The sequence below is a fragment of the Anabrus simplex genome, chromosome 8 (assembly GCF_040414725.1).
Source record: "Anabrus simplex isolate iqAnaSimp1 chromosome 8, ASM4041472v1, whole genome shotgun sequence".
Taxonomy (NCBI): Eukaryota; Metazoa; Arthropoda; class Insecta; order Orthoptera; family Tettigoniidae; genus Anabrus; species Anabrus simplex.
In genome coordinates, this window is record NC_090272.1 from 240,732,198 (window position 1) to 240,750,166 (window position 17,969).

Genomic DNA, 17,969 nt, shown 5'->3' on the forward strand with positions numbered 1-17,969 from the left:
CTACGTCACTTCACACATAATAAACAGGCAACACAAATCCTAAAAGAAAACATTTAAAAAAAGTAGCCGGGCAGCGCATGGAGCGATTTCCAATCATGACACGTTATCTCACCTGCTTATAACGAATACTGCGGAGTAGTACGGCTCCTCCAATTATTATTATTATTATTATTATTATTATTATTATTATTATTATTATTATTATTATTATTATTATTATTATTACTATCGTACTATATCCGGTCTCACGGACATTAGCGAAACATCTGTATCTGAAAAGTTGCAAAAGCCGCTTCGAGCTGTTCATCCCCTCCATTCTTTGATGTCATTCAGCCGGGTTCTTCTCTTCCGACCGACAGCAGACTTGCCCTCTGTTTTCCCTTCTACTCACACCAGAAATTGGTACTTACTCCCTCTCATAATACGCTCACAGAACTCGTTTCAGCGCTGATTAATGAAAGGTAAAAGTTTACGGCCTGCTTTTGCTCGGTTAAGGACTTCGAACTATCTCATCCTTTCGGCAGTTCAACATTTTAAAAGCTTCCAGTCATCATACTGAGTTAGTTCTTAAAGCCTACGTGTCAACACTATATGGTAGCATTGGCCAATAGTAACTTTTAACTCTTTGTAGACGTACTTTCAGAGTGGGATTATGATTAGAGAACAGGCTTTTCATCTCGTTCGATCTAGTTCTTGCTGCTTCGATTCGGAACGAATTTCTTGCTCAGGGAACCAAGGTACGTAGAATACAGATCGAAATACTTCAGAAACGCTGCTGGATTCACACTGTATTTGATCTCCTTATTATTACTCTACTGTAATAGTGAAGTGGAATGCATTTTCTTAGGTGATGTTAAAATATCTAAGTTCTCTTATCTCTAACTTGTGGCTAAAACAGAATAGCTTACAGATGTGTATTAGCCCACCTCACACAGAAGACGGCCAAGCGTGGCGGGGAGACCTGCGCGTGATGCCTACCACCTTGTCAGGGAACAGGCTTTCGGTGATAACGTAAAGCTAAATTTCTTGATGTTGCGGACGATATAATACCGTGAATTTCGTCTTCGCAACATCAACCTAGGATTCGAGGTTAACCTTACACGTCTTTAATATTATCAGATAGAAGCACAGTACGGTCTGTACGAATGATCTTCACAACAGCTAGAGCTACACTATATCAGAATATCATTTAGAGGGTAGATGAGGCATTATGCAACTTTCATAAACACCGCTCTGCATACTTCTGTTATGTATTTCCAAACTCGAATTTCATCTCTTTTTTCCGATATAGATTCTGAATTATTCGAATATCTCTGGCATCGTGGTTGATTTCGAGAATGTTTCAACTTTTTGGAATGCTTTATTTGTCACCAACTGCTACATTATTATTATTATTATTATTATTATTATTATTATTATTATTATTATTATTATTTCATCCATTTACAAAGACTCGGTTTGTGCCGGTAACATAATGGGCTGACTCGACCTAAGCAAGGAGTCACCCTCTTGATTATGAAAGTATACAGATATCCATCCACACATGTTCACAACAGAAATAATTACAACATTCACATATACAACAAAAGTGCACACATGATATCCCTAAAGACTTCTATCTCCCCATTTTGAGAGTCTGTCCTCGGTACCACCGGATCCTCATGCTGTTTGGTGTAACTCAGAAGAGGTCAGGACGGTGACTTTCTACAGTTCAACGGACGTGTGTGTGATGATGGGCAGGCTTTTCGGAATAACATCGGTACATGATATGATACATACGGGGGGTTCGTCTGGGTTGCAGATTTGAACTCCTTGTGCCCCGGAAACTGGCTTCTGCTGCTAGGCTGAGTGACGCACAGCTCTTGTCTGCTGGTGGTGTTAGCCCGCTTCTCCATTTGGTAACAGGAGATCAGAATATGTGAAGAGCTCGCTATGATACCACGTGCCAGTCTCGAGTGAACATTCGTAATTTCCACATTCAGAATTATTATTCTCAAAGCAAGACATACACAGCTTACATAGGACAGGATTCTAATCTCTCTCTTAACTCAGAGATTCAGGTTTCGATCCTTGCTGGTGGCGGGGAGGAAGGCACAACTAGAAAGGACGTTTAACCTCACAATTCTTCGAACCCACTTTTTTACTTACACAGTTTATTATTGGACATAGTAAACTCAGGAGTTATTTTCAACGGTTTTAAATGCCAATCAGAACAAACAGTAGGTCATTGCCCACTTCATGCTATCAAAAGGAAGACATGTGAGTTACTGCAATGTAACCTTTTTCCCGTCAGTTTCTGACATGTTTGTTGCACTTCAACTTTTGTCTGTTTCTTAGGTAACGTTTTTAAGGCGTTGTATTATTCTTTGCAGTATTTTGTTCTACTAGATGACGTATTAATGACATTTAATATTGGGTTCTATTGATAATAAGTATCTGAAAGGATGTAAGTTCGATCGTCTGTTATGAAGTAGGATGTATCCAACCTTCAACAGGTATCAGTATGAGGGCTCGTTGAGGGATCTTTTTAGTGCAATCTTTTGATATAACGGATTAGTAAATGCACGGCGGTTAACACGATTGAAAGTTAGAACCTCCGACCCGACCGGGAATCGAACCCGTCACTCTATTGGACTGAAGACTAGCAAGTTAGCTACTGATTGTACGTTTAAAATATTTGTGTTTAATTGAAACATCTAAATCACTCGAGTCATAGGAATTGACAGTAACGAAAACCATCGGCACGACAACTGTCTTGAGGTGCTAGGCGATAAGGTGTGACGATGTTGGAACACACTACTGAGAGTCTGCAATGCGCTAGCTCAGTACTCGATACACACGCGGGTTCGAATCTCTTGTCAGTTAACTTCGAAAATGGTTTAACAGTTGTTTCTAACTTCAACTCTAAAGAAAATTTTGGGTTGCTTCTTTCTAATCCTTAGCTTCTGCAATTACACTGACACTTAGAGACGGAGGTGAAATCACGAGTCGAACGTGTTTCCGAACATTCTGTCACTAAAACACTGTGCGCTAAATAACAATACTGTACTAATAATAATCCGGCTCCCTGGCTATTACAGTTCGGTTCAGAGGCCCCGTGTTTGAACTCTGCAAAGTCTGCTTGTTTTAAAACGAAATCTGGTGCATAACTGCTAAGAAAACTGAATAAGATGTGAAAATGCTCTACTCAGGATAGCTCAGGTCTGTAGCTTAATCTATTTACGCGTGTTAAAAGCCTTTATGTATAAAGGTAGGTTAGGCGTTAGAAACTTCTGATGTATAATTGAAATAGGATAATTCATAACATAAATCATAGGCTAGGTTATATCAGCCTAAAGCGAGAAGGCTATTCAGTCAACTTTTGAAAACGGCAAGGTTATCAGCCTAAAAGACAGACATACACAAGGTAAGGTAAGGGTGTATTATGCCCGAAGGCAGATCCGAACCTCCGCAGAGGTGTGTCTGAGCCGGAGTTTACGTGCGGTAGGGTGGCCAGTTCCTTTCCGCTCCTCCATTCCCTTACGCCCACCAATAGCGCGTGGTAACCCATCCAAATCTTGACCACGCCCAATGTTTCTTAACTTCGGAGATCTCATGGGATCCGGTGTTTCAACACGGCTACAGGCCGTTGGCAGACATACAGAGATGCCATTTAAACCCATCATATCAAGTTGATTTAACCTAACACTGTAGTTAGTGAGTTCAAACTCATTTTTGGTAGAAATATTTTTTGCCATCTGGCAGTTTGGCGTAGTGCTAAAGCCTGAATTCAATAATTATAAACCAGACTGCATTGTTCACATAGTGTAACGTTGTTGATGATGATTCGCTCGTCGGAAGGTGATGTTAAGCCTTGAGCAGACCATTGGTGCCATTCGACAGAAGTAGGCTATGTGCCGGCACGGGGTTTTACCCTCTATCACGTCATCTATTTCACTTGTCTAATGAAGGTGACCTTAGGAAGGGCATTCGGTCGTAAAACTCTTACTCCATACCCGACCTAGATCTACATTTTCAAGCTATTCATATTTTTCTGGCAATACGCATTATGTCCATCTCTAGTCATGCGAGTCCTTGTGGGGCTTTGCGTTACGAAGCGACTACTGCTCGGATTACAAGGCGACACGTGCAGAAACTGAGAGTGGAGTCACTCATAAGCTGTTTGCATGGCGCAGTCTGAGTCAGAGCGAGTTAGCTGCACAGTTTACAGCTCTAAACTTTCATTCAAGTTCGAACCCCATCTCTGAAGACAGTTTTACGTGCTTTCTCATTTTCACACCAAGCTCGTCACCATATGTGTGTCACTAGAGTCTACAACATTGTTTTCCTCTTACTAGAAGGTCCTAGGTTCAAACCTCGGCAGGTTAAGGATTTTACCTGGACCTGAAAGTGTTCGCAGCCCACTCGGCCTTCGTAAAAACAATGAAGGTGCTATCACACGATGAGGTAGCGAGGCACGAATAACAGCCGTGCTGACCACCTGTCACCTTGTCATGCTTTTAAAACGCTTGAACCGATTAAGCTACAGATCTGACTTTAAAGTAACAGGAGCTAGCCTGACGAGTATTTTCACAGCCTATTCATTTTTCATAGCAATTATTAACCAGATTTCGTTTTAAAACAACCAGGCCTTCCAGGGGTCAAACACGAGGCCTTCTGAACCGACGTCTAGTACGCTGACTACGTATCCAAGGAGCCGGATTATTATTATTATTATTATTATTATTATTATTATTATACTATTATTATTATTATTATTATTATTATTATTATTATTATTATTATTATTATTATTATTATTATTATTATTATTATTATTTAACTTATAGCTTTTTAGTGAAAGAATGTCTGGAAACATGTTCGACTCGTTAGTTCTGTAGCCCCTTTTCTCTACTAGATCCCTCTTTTGAGAATAGTGTCAGTTTCTTTGCCAAAGCTAAGGATTAGAAAAAAGTATCGTAGCGTCGAGAAAGGAACCACCCCAACATTTTCTTAGATTTGAAGTAAAAAACAACTGTAACACTACCTTCGAAATTAACTGACAAAGATATTCTAACCCGCGTGTCTGTCAAGTATACTTACACACCATAACTAACTGCATCGCATTCTTTACGACGGCTTACTGCAGAGTTTTACGCGCCAATATCGTACGACTGAGCACAGTTGTAGTGTAGGCAGTTTTCACTACTGTCAGGGATTTTAAACTTGTAATTCGTTTGACTCGCAGGGAGTCTTGGTGTTTCAATTTAACACAAACATTTTATCGCACAATCAAATAGTACAAGAGAGTACTGCGTTCGATTTCCGGTTGGGTCGAAGATTTTAACTTTAATTCCCATTAAACCACGGGCATTTACTACTCCGCTATACCAAAAAATTTGCAGTGAAAAGATCTCTGAAGCAGTCTTCATAAATTAACCTAGTAGTCAAAACTGTTGAAGGTTCATCGAACTTACGTCCTTTGAAGTAGACCCAGCTGTTAAACTTTATACCTCATCCATTCAGATCGTAAATAAGTGCCTGCCTCCCCGTCTCCCCTGAATCTTCGAGTTAAGAGACAGCGATTAGAATCCTATCTTAAGTAAGCTGTGTGTGCATTGCTTTAAGAGTGATAATTCTGAATGGGGAAAGTAGGCATGGGCGCGACTGAAGCCTCGAATCGAGAGCGTCGACTCCATCGACTCCGAACACCGGTCTCGGTTCGCGTGAAGCCTCGCGACTCCAAGCGAACTTGACTTTCATTGCGGGGCTGCTAGCGTGTCGAGGCGCGGAAAATAACACGAAATATCATACATGTTGCTGCTCATTTGCCCATTGGGTTTTTTAAGAGTATTGTAGAGTGAAGTACGGTATCGTTAACGAAGACGACGAGCGTAATGGTGTTGAAATAAAATTAAACGTGTCATGTCAGAAAGTATCGGCATAGCAGACCACGGACATTTAATTTCATGCCTTTATTTGTCGCGATCAGGAAATTGATAAACAGATATCGATGGTAAATCATTATGAATTGCACATGAACGATGAAAACAAATCTAATATGGGTAAATCCACTAACATAATTCGAACATAGATTAAACCATTAAAAGCCTCCGTGGCTCAGGCGGCAGCGCGTTGGCGTGTCACCGCTGGATTCCGTGATTCAAATCCCGGTCACTCAACGTGAGATTTGTTTTTCTCCGGGTACTCCTGTTTTCCCTGTCATCTTCCATTCCAGCAATACTCTCAAACATCATTTCATTTTATCTGTCAGTCATTCATCATTGCCCCAGAGGAGTGCGACAGGCCTCGGCAACCGGTACAATTCCTATCCTCGCCGCAGGAATGGGGGCTTCATTCATTCCATTCCTGACCCGGTCACTGACTGGAAAACAGGTTGTAGGTTTTCATTATAATTCAAGGACCACGTCAAGTCTTGTTGCATTATTATTATTATTATTATTATTATTATTAGTAGTAGTAGTAGTAGTAGTAGTAGTAGTAGTATAGACAAAAGCCCCTTTTCGCGACAGCCCTGGTAGGCCTTGGCCTACCAAGTGACCTCCGCCCAGCTCGAAGGCCAGTAGATTACGAGGTGACGTGTGTTCAGCACGACGAATCCTCTCGACCGTTATTCTTGGCTTTCTAGACCCGGTCTCTACCTCAACGTGATCACGAAACCTGAGATACAGGTAAAAATCCCTGACCTGACCGGAATCGATCCCGGGGCCTTCCTAGACTGCGGAGGCGGCTATTATGACGCACAATGTTTGGTAAAATATTTGTTGTAAAATAGTACTCTAAGCACTCGCTTCTTTTTTTCTGTTTTAAGCCCCAGACTAGGGGTGTTAATCATTTACAATTAGAAACACCTAACCCGATGGAGAATCGAACCCGGGACCGCCGGGTGATAAGCGCAAAAGTTGCCCCCTACACCGCGGAGCTGAACTGGTTGAAGTCAATATTGGCGATTATGTAAAAGTATACTGTCAGATTATTATTACTACTACAATCATCGCCATCATTATCATCATCGTCGCCAAAATAGACCTACAACATGAACACTAACGATGATAAAATCCCGAAACAATATTTAATGTTTGCTGGCTAATAGTCATCTTGTATTCATCGTATCACGAGTTACCAAGGGAGGAACGTGGAACTATAATTCCAAGCAGTTCCGATAATAGTTGATAGATGGCGTTACTGCATCAGTGGAGTCGACACTGGAGTCGAGAGTGTCGGTTCCAGAGGTAGGAGTCTCGACTCTTCGCGACTCCGTTCGCAGCCCAACCCTAGGGGAAAGTGCGTACGTTCACTCAAGACTGGCACGTGGTATCATAGCGAGCTCTTCACATATTCTGATCTCCTGTTACCAAATGCATTAAATCTATCTCCAAAAGGAGAAGGGGCTAACTTTTTCACGATGAAGGTATTCCCCGATAACAAGTGATCAGTAAGTATAAGGCGAGATAGAATCCGCTGTCCAAGAGGGCTACTCAGCCAGTAAGACACAAGTCTCCGAGTCAGACGAACCCCACCACACCATTTCCAAATTAAAGCTCTTCAACCTCTGTATCAATAAATGACTTTTTAGATCATACATTAACCTGTAGGTGCCCTTTTATGCTACTTAATCCCTTTAGCCCTTCGACATAATAAGTTCCCTAAGTCCTTTAGCCTATTATAGACCTCTGGTACCCTTTTATCCTTTTAATGTTCTTTTAGCCCTTTTAGCGGCCTGCAGTGCACTTTTGCCATTTAAGCCCTGTAGCCTTTTAGTGTCCTTCAGTCCTTTATATTCATTTAGCTCTTCAGTGCCCTTTAACCCTTTAACACCCTTTATTGTTTTTTATGCATTAGCCCGTTAGGGCCCTTTAAATCTTTGGAGCCCCTTTTGTGCCCTTTAGTACCCTCTTTAACCCTTTAGCACTTTAGTGCTTTTAAGCCCTTTACGCCTTTAGTGATTTTAGTGCCGTTTAGCCATTGCGCATTAGCCCTTTCGCCATATCCCTAGTCGCAGAAGAGCAATGTATAGCCGTCATCTTGTTCAGAAGTAGTAGCTCAGCTCCGAGGCTCTGGGGTAGCCCTATGCCATGTCTCATAATAACAATATATTGCCACATCTTGCCTAGTAGCCATTGTGTCCTTTCCCGAAGTTAGTCCGATAAAGTAAATACTGTAGATCCTAAGCCACAAGTTGGGAGCCCCTGAGGTAGCTGTCCAGAGTTAGGCCAATAGCAGCCATCTCGCCTAGTATAGTGGATAGGTTAAAACTGGGTTCGAATCCAAGCCTGCAAAGTTAAGCTTGCACAATTATGCCTTTAGCCTTCTGGATATAGAACTTGGGTCGGTAAGGTTGGTGCCCCGTGAGTTAAGTCTAGGGTCGAATCCAAGCCAGTAAATTTAATCTTACACTCTTATCCAATCAATCAATCATTACTGATCTGCATTTAGGGCAGTCGTCCAGGTGGCAGATTCCCTATCTGTTGTTTTCCTAGCCTTTTCTTAAATGATGATAGCCCGGGCATCGAACTTGCGTTGCGTGATGACGTTGGCTATTAGGTTAAGCTTGCACTCTTCTGCATCGAACTTGGGTCTGTAAGGTTAGTAGCCCTGTCAGGTTAAGCCTGTACATGCAGCCATCCAGCCACATCACAAATCGCCCGCCTTGTGACGTCATGTGAGGCTAGGCCAGCGCATCTTGTGTAGTGGAGGTGGCCTCTCAGACGCAAGCAGTGGCGGACGAAACACTCAAAAAGCACTATTATTATTATTATTATTATTATTATTATTATTATTATTAGCCCGCCTGGTGGCAACGATAGTTAAGGCGTCAAGTCTATATTGTCCGACACCATAGTTAGCCAGTTCGAATCCCGTTAGTAGGGTAAATACAGAGTTCCGATAGCATACACAATGTGAGCATCCACAATGTGGATCGGTGTGTATCGCTCGGCAAGTTAAGCTAAACTAACCTCACACCTTGAATAAGACTGCAGGCTTAACCTCACGCTGAGCAAGCATTAACCTAACTTAACGCTAGCTAAGAGAGTGTGCTTAACCTCACGCTCACCTTACTGCCTCCCTTCCTTACACCAGGTTGCCCTACTCTTCACTGCTTTATAGTTCTGAGGTAAACCGACGTTTAGAGTTCTTTTAAATTGGTTGCGATGTAAGAACTTAAAGATGTAAAACTCTTCAACCAATGGTTGTTGATAACTAATATTACCTCAAAACGTATTAAAATTTCCTGATAACGGGTGATATAGATCAGCTCACCCCCGAGTGTTTTTCTCTCTAAAGTTATGGGATAAAATGACTTTTAACGTTAAAAATGTATAGGATGATACTTTAAATTACGTTTAGAGTAAAAATATACTGAGGGTGAAAACAACCCTTCACGTAAAAATTCTATATCTCCTGAACCGTTCGTAACAGGAACCTTGTTTTTTAGCTTAAAATCTATCAAAAAATATCCTCTAACTGCTGATATAGATCAACTTATCCCCAACTGTTTCTTTCCAAAGGATTGGTGTAAAAATTATGTTGACGTTGAAAAAGTGTCGGAGGATACTTTAAACGACGTGCCTCAGGCCCCAGACTCAATACCTGTTCATTTTGACTTTATATGAGGGCTGGTTTGAAGGCTCCTCAGCCTACGCGATTACAACACAGGAGCTATCTGAGGCGCCGCAGTCAGGAAAGCCAAGAATAACGGCGAAGAAGACACCTCGTAATCTGCAGCACCATGGGGTTTAAAGTTATTGTTATTATTCAGGAGTGTACCCTCCAGACAGTCCTGTAGGCGAATAGCACCCTACCTTACTTGATGACGCCACACACACCCAGCCCCCAGAGAATGGCTGGTCGACCACAGGGCCTTCAGCTGAGTCCTGACATTGGTCCCACTTACTTGTGCCACTTTCAAATATCCTATCACCTTGTTCTTTTCCGACCCCGACGCTTAGAACATTCGAGGCCTAGGGATTCCTTCATATTTATGCCCTTCCTGGACCTTGCCATTCTTTGGTCGAAACAATTCTCTTTCGAAGTGTCCGACCTCTTCCATTTGTTCCCTCCCATTAGTGTTAATGGATGATTGTACCTCCTCGTAAAACAATAATCAGTATTCCCAGCCACCCCAGCCAGAGAAATGCCCGAGTGACCAGGAATCGAACCCGGGACCCTTATTTAGGTATAGAGCAAGAATGCTATGGTACTTCCTAGCGGACATTTTCAGCACCCACAATGATATTATGACGAGTTCGTGTCACTAAGATTAGGTCTTTAAAGGTCAGTTGTAGAAACATCTACGGTGCGATTCGAATGCAAGAGAGGTTGGATGAGAAAGTAAGTGGAAGCAATGGCAGCAAGTCGTCTTTGAGGTGCACTCATCTGATTGTCGGTATACCTTGCACAAAAAACGTTAATTAGTTTTATACACTACTTACTCACGAATACTCTGTGTTAAAATCCCCCCAACTCCCATGGCACTACATCCCTTGAAGGGCCTTGGCGTACCAAGCGACCGCTGCTCAACCTGAAGGCCTGCAGATTACGAGGTGTAGTGTGGTCAGCACGACGAATCCTCTCGGCCGTTATTCTTGGCTTCCTAGACCAGGGCCGCTATTTCACCGTCAGATAGCTCCTCAATTCTAATCACGTAGGCTGAGTGGACCTCGAACCAGTGCTCAGGTCCAGGTAAAAAACCCTGTTCTGGCCGAGAATCGAACCCGGGGCCTCCGGGTAAGAGCTGTGTTAAAATGTCTACATTAAATGAAAAGGGTAGCTATCACTGTCCTCTATGACAAGAGTAACTACAGTCTTCTGAGAACTGAATGTTGACGTCAAGAAGTAATGAAGTTTGGAAGGAATCCAGTCAAATATGAGACGCAAGAGTTCTCTAAACAGCTTGTAGCTCAGATCTCCTCACACTGTGTGTTGCATATTACAGGCATGTTCACTGTCGTGACGAAACAAGGATCCAACCGACAAGCGGGTCCTCTGTGTACAAGCTCCGAAAGTTTGTCGCTCTGGCTTGGGCGAAGACAAGTGTTAAAGACGGCACAAGAGCCCAGTCCCCGAGCAACAGGAAATAACGAATGAAGATTACAATTCGCGACCAGATCGGGAATTGAGCTCGGGGTCGCCTGTAAAGAAAGCCATTACAGTTATCATTCAGCCGTGTCGCCATTTGCAGGTAGTTAGGCACACGCCCACCCTGACTACCTTAGATATCTGACAGCACTACTGAGTCGCAAGGCGGCATAGCCCTGCTTTACAATATGTTCCGTTCGATACTCGAACTGATCGTTCTGAAATTCCGCCTGTATAAATTAGCCATCTGCCCCGACGGAGTCAAATATTTGCACCTTTTTATAATGATGTTTCTCTTCTTTAAACATCTTTTATGTAGTTCATTATATCTTCTTCTCTTCTTCTTAATCTGTTTACCCTCCAGGGTCGGTTTTTCCCTCGGACTCACCGAGAAATCTCACCTCTACCGCCTCAAGGGCAGTGTCCTGGAGCGCGAGACTATGGGTCGGGGATACAACGTGGGAGAATGGCCAGTACCTCGCCCAGGCGGCCTCACCTGCTATGCTGAACAGGGGGCTTGTGGAGGGATCGGACAGGCAAGAGGGAAGGAAGCGGCCGTGGCCTTAAGTTAGGTACCATCCCGGCATTTGTCTGGAGGAAAAGTGGGAAACCGCGGAAAACCACTTCCAGGATGGCTGAGGTGGGAATCGAACCCTCCTCTACTCAGTTGACCTCCCGAGGCTGAGCGGACCCCGTTCCAGCCCTCGTACCACTTTTCAAATTTCGTGGCAGAGCCGGGAATCGAACCCGGACCTCCGGGGGTGGCAGCTAATCACGCTAACCACTACACCATAGAGGCGGACAGTTCATTATATTCCGCACAAAATTACTTTTAGTGCACTTATGCATGTATTCACTAGACCAACCGTTTTATAAGACATAATTGACGTCAAAGGGGGAAGATTGGAGCCTGGTACTAGAAGCAATGGCAGGCTCACATTTTGTCCCAGTTTTGACTGGACTCTTCACCACATTGTGATCCCCTGAGCTTCTGAGTAACTTAAAACAATGGAGCTGTCTACCCGTCCCAGCTTAGAAACACTCAGCTTAAAGTATTTGTTCCAGGAATTAACACAGCGGGAGCAATAAAATTAATACCGAGAATGTTAATTATACGCGGTCAAAGCAGATCCCGGCGAATATTAGAGACATGGAGGGGATATATTTAAAATATTTCTGTTGAAGTCGCGAATATATAATTAACATTTTGTTTTGCGTCGCTCAGACACAGAGATCTTATGGCGACGGTGGGATAGAAAAGGGCTAGGAGTGGAAAGGTATAGTCCAAAATTTGTCTGGTGTAAAAATGGAAGAAAAAAACATCTGCGTTACTGCCGACAATGGAGATCGAGCCCACTACCTCCGGAATGGAAGCTCACAGCTGTGCGCCCCTAACCCCACGGCCATCTCCCACGGTCGCGAACAACAAAGTTCATGGAGAACAGAATAACGACGGCGGTGAAATTATACTCCAGAGAGTCGAAAAGAGAGTAAACAAACTCCATTGTCAGTAACAGATGACGTTAGAAATACGGTGGGAAGGCAGGGATGAAATGACTTCACAGAGTAATAGCTACCTTCTGATTGGACGAAAGCAGTAAATGCACCTTTCTATAAGCAAGGGAACAGGAAGTATTGTAACAACCATGGACGTACTGCACTGATCAGATGATGATGATATCCGTTCGGCCCCAATTTACTGATCAGTACACCAGCGAAGGTGTTCACAGACATCAGTGGTTGAGAGTATGCGTTTCAACGACGGAGTAGCCAGAGGTGTTTGTTTGGTAGATCAAGAGAACACATGTGACAGAGAAGCAGAGGGAAAGTTGTTAGTGATTATTACAAGCAATTGGGCTGCACTGAGAGCTGAATTTAGATTGGGCCAATGAAGTTAGATATTAGGCCCCTTTAAACAATAAGTATCATCACTTGATTCAGTGGATTAGACAAGGCTGTAATCTTTGTTGTTTACAAAGTGAAGGGAGAAATTCAGTTCAGAGAAAATGTTTGGCCTATCCTGAAAGCCTACAACTTATCTTGGAACTTGTTAATAGGTACAGAGAAAATTATCATTTCCAAGGCTACAGTGATGAAAGTGCTGTTAGGGCTGCGCAACTGTGAGCTTCCATTCGGGAGATAGTGGCTTCGAACCCCACTGTCCGCATCCCTAACACCTTTATCCGTGGTTTCCGACAATTGCTGGGGCAGTAGGCCTACCTTAATTAAGGCCACGGCCGCTTCCTATGCCATCGTCGCCATAAGACCTATCAGTGTGGAGGTCACAGTGAGATGAACAGTATTCTGTAAGAAAGAACTCCGTTCCTGAACGAAAGTACTTTTACACCATCTGTTTTCAGAGCAGTACGGGAGAGAAAGCTGGGCGGACTCTTCATAAGTTAGAAACAACACCGATGAAAGTAGCGAGAACGATCGCTGGCAGAAACAGGTGGGAACAATGGCAGCAGGGTACTCGGAGTAAGGAGATAAAGGCTGAGTTAGAAATGAACTCGGCTGAAGAAGTTGAGCAATAAACCAGGCTCTGTGGTGGAATCGTGTGAAGGGAAAGACGAAGGAGATGGTTGGACTCATATAACTAAACGAGACTACAGGAGTAGAGGCGTGTAGTACATTGACAGAGGCTTGCAGACTGAACGCTGAGAGCCGAAACAGTCTATAAGAATATGTAACTCCTCTCGTAGAGTAGATATCCCTCAGGCACACACAAGAAAGGAAACTGTTTCAAAACTTCAGTGTGAGCGCTTGTCAACACGTATTTGTTATTGTTTGCGCTCCATGTTTCCATCAGGAACTCTTTCCATTCTCCTTACTTCCGTGAAAATGTATTCATACCTATTTGAAGGGAGTCTTTAAGATGTGTCAGATAACAGCTGGACACTTATGAGAGGGGAAATGGAACAAGTCTGAAGAAGATATCGCAGGGTCACGATGAGCGCGTAGGGCTCACAAGAACAAGAGTTGACCAGGGGAAGTCGGACAGCAAAGATGAAAGTGAGGAGCCTGACAGAAGTAGTGGAAGCAAAGCCACTCCCAGCTTGGGGTCTCGTGGTCACCAACCAACACTCGCAAGTTTAGACCCCTAGCTCCCCTTAGTGACCTTTTAAAATGGGACCCACCTTTCGGTGGGTGTACAATATGCCATCTGTGCTCCCGGCCTGTCGTTAGATACCTTCATTGTGATTAGCCAGAGATTCAGAAACCAGGTGTTGGATTGCAAGACCTAGCAGACATAGCCTCGGACCACAACTTGATGGTCTTGAAACGTCATCTGAGTGTGAGAGATTGTTTCAAGGAACATGTTGCCCAAGGACTAAAGAGACGGAGAGTGAACAGTCATGAAGAAGGGCTGCTGAAGAACAGTTAGGAAGAAAGGTCACGTCAAGTAAGAATCAGTGGATAACTCGGGAGATATTAGACCTGATTAACGAATGCATGAATGCAAAAAGTGTGGAGAGCAGAAAAAAAATACTGCCGGGCTGAGTGGCTCAGGCGGTTGAGGCGCTGCCCTTCTGACCCCAACTTGGCTCAGTCCGGTGGTATTTGAAGGTGCTCAAATACGTCAGATTTACTGGCACGTAAAGGAACTCCTGCGGGACTAAATTCCGGCACCTTGGCGTCTCCAAAAACCGTGAAAGTACTTAGTGGGACGTAAAGCAAATTGACACACAGGGTTGAATGTTCGATATCGCCATTGGAACAAAACGTGTTTGTTGTGGAACTTAAATCAAGAACAATTTACGTACAGAAATTTGAAATTTGAGGTGTCATATTATGTCAAACGTAGTTTCACTGACTTTTGATGAAATACTGTGTAAACTTGACTTTAGGTCGACACAAGTAACATAAAAGAAACACAAATTTCGTCTATCCTATCCCACCTTCCTGTGGGTGGGAGCAGTATTCCCTGCCTGTCGTAAAAGGGACCCCAGGTACTCTTAACTTGTTTTCTTTTTCTAGTGGCTTCTCGTCGCACCCGCACAGATAGGCCCTTTGATGACGATGGAATATGAAAGGCCTAGGAGTTCGAAGGAAGCGGCCGTGACCTTAACTAAGATACAACCCCAGCATTTGCCTGGCGTGAAAATCGGAAACCACGGAAAACAATCTTCAGGCTGCCGACACTGGGATTCGAACCCACTATCTCGCGGATGCAAGCTCATAGCCGCGCGCCCCAATCCTCACGGCCAGCTCGCCCAGTACTCTTAACTTGTGAGCATGTGGTGATGACTACGGGGCCCTCAGCTGAGTCCTAGCATTGTACCAGGCTCCTCACTTTCATCAATGCTATCCGACCTCCCTTGGTCAACTCTTGCTCTTTCCTGACCCCGACGGTACTAGGTTTCCGACGACCAGTGATACTTTCATTTTCACGCCCTTCGCGGCCTTTGTCTTTCTTTGGCCGATACCTTCAATTTTCGAAGTGTCACACAGCTTCGTTCTTTTTCTCCGATTAGTGTTATGTAGAGGATGGTTCCCCAGTTCTACAATAATCATGACCACCCACCACCGTGAAACAGAGAAATTAACTAGAAAGTTAAAATCCTCGAACGACCAGGAATCGCACCCGAGACCGTCTGGACGAAATGATGCCAGGATGCTAGACATGTATCTATGGAGCCACACAGTTGCAGCTGAATGCTATGGTACTTTCTAGTGGCCATTTTCAGTTTTTACAATATTATGGGGAATTATTACCACTAAGCCGTGTCTTTCCTATTTCCTGAAGCTCAGCAACAGTAACATATACGGTACAGGACGACAGAGGAGTTGGCACGAGTAAATGGAAGAGTCTGCTGGACCAGTAGTTGTCATGCAGTGGGGGAGCACATGTCTTTGAATATGAAGACGTTGTATGAGAGGCGGTGGACTCATCAGTCATTGACAGTTGATTTTCCAGCCGTCTTGAACAAAGTGCGAGAGCACTAACACTGCCGCTTGCCTTACCAAGCTCCAGCCCCAGCATTTGCCTGGTGTGAAAATGGCAAACCACGGAAAACATCTTTAGGGCTGACGACTGTGGGATTGAAACCCCCATCTGCCAAATGCAAGCTCACAGCTAAGCGACTTTAACCGCACGGCCAACTCGCTCGGGCTCCAAATTGTTCTGACATTAATAAGCCTCAGTTAACAGTAGAAAAAACTGTCGCTTCTCACGTTAGTCATTTATATGCATATTTTTATTACCCTTTTACGTATACTAATTTCTTCAGATAATATACATCATTTCTGTTATTACCACCTAAACTTAAAAAATGCCATACGGCATGGAACTATGGAAGCAACGTCCTCGCAATCAATCGCCTATCCTTTCCAGAAGTACTGTATGTGTGTCCAACTTTTGTCCGGTTTTTCTGAGGGGTCGGGTATGAAGTGAGGTTCATCTTCGTAGGGAATTTTTACGACCGGATGCCCTTCCTGACGCCAAGCTCATCATAGAAGTTAACGATTAACGTGATAGGGTGAAAACCGGTGCTGGTCCATAGCCTACAGCACCGAGGGTACTGCTCAAAACTTTACGTCCCCACCGGAACTCCACGATGTAAGACCATATAGACTTTACGCCTTAACACTCACGACCACAAGGCGTGCTAAAACTTAAACATACTGGCCTGACAAAACTAATGTTCTTTGGCCTCCACAGAGGTCCTGTACATGTCTTTCGAGTTGACGTCCAACGGCAACCTGTGCATATTTGAGGATAAGGGTCTACGTCGATCAAAAACAAATGTTGAAGACGGCACAATAACCCAGTTCCCGAGTCAAAGGAAACAACCTATGAATTTAAATTCCTCGGCCAAGTCGGGAATGGAATTCGGGACCGTCTGAGCCGAAAACCAGTGCGTGATTATTCATCCATGGAACCGAAGTACATCCGTGACCCCATTAACAGGCACACGCCCCTGCACGGTGCTATATAGTCTGACTACCGAGCGACTGTTAGTTGGTTCGAACCCTACTGTCGGCAGCCCTGAATATGCTTCTCCGTAGTTTCGCATTTTCACACCAGGCAAACGCTGAGGCTATACCTACTCATTTCCACTCCCAATATCATCGTTAGACTCAGTTTCTAACGATTTAAAGATAAGAGGTACATAATTAGTTACAAATAGAGGACCTTGCGGGCGTTTAGTAAATTCACAGAGGATTACAGACGGAATGCTCAAAGGCATGGAACAGTCCACAATGAAGGTGTATGTATGTATGTATTTTTATTATTTGTTAAACGTGCTTTATATATTTGACTATATTCTGTACAAAACGGCAAAATATATTCACTACACCAGCCGCCAGGAAGTGACGTTGAGAGCCTGCCCGCCAACTCGGTACTTTCTACTTATAAGTGACTCGCATGCACTAATGATGACGGGAATCCCTATTCGCTGCTTTACAAAGGAGGCTACAACGTGCAGTATTTCGAATGTAAGACAAATATCAGTCATTTTACTACACACAGAGTGCATTATTTTCTAAATACGCCAAAGGTGCAGAAAGTGAAGTTTCATGACTCATGAATTGTGACCCGTACCGGCATTCCACACTACCAACAAGTTGTCTGTATGTGCCTTGAACGGTCCATCAGCTCTTAATTGCAGCTGTATTCGGCGAAATACGTGTACAGAAGACAGAGGGCTATTTGGAAACTCCTGCGCACATTGTCTGCGAGGTTCGGCTGCATCCCGACCAGATTCTCATTATGTCTGTGTATTCGTCGTTGATGAACACACTAGCCCACTACTATGCGTTCGGAGAGGAGCCTTACTGACGCAAAGGGGCGCGTTGCTCGCATTCTGCCCGAGGTAGTGATACCCCTGTGAAGATCAGTTATTAGACATCCCGTTCATCAGTAGTGCATGCGGGATACTTATAAG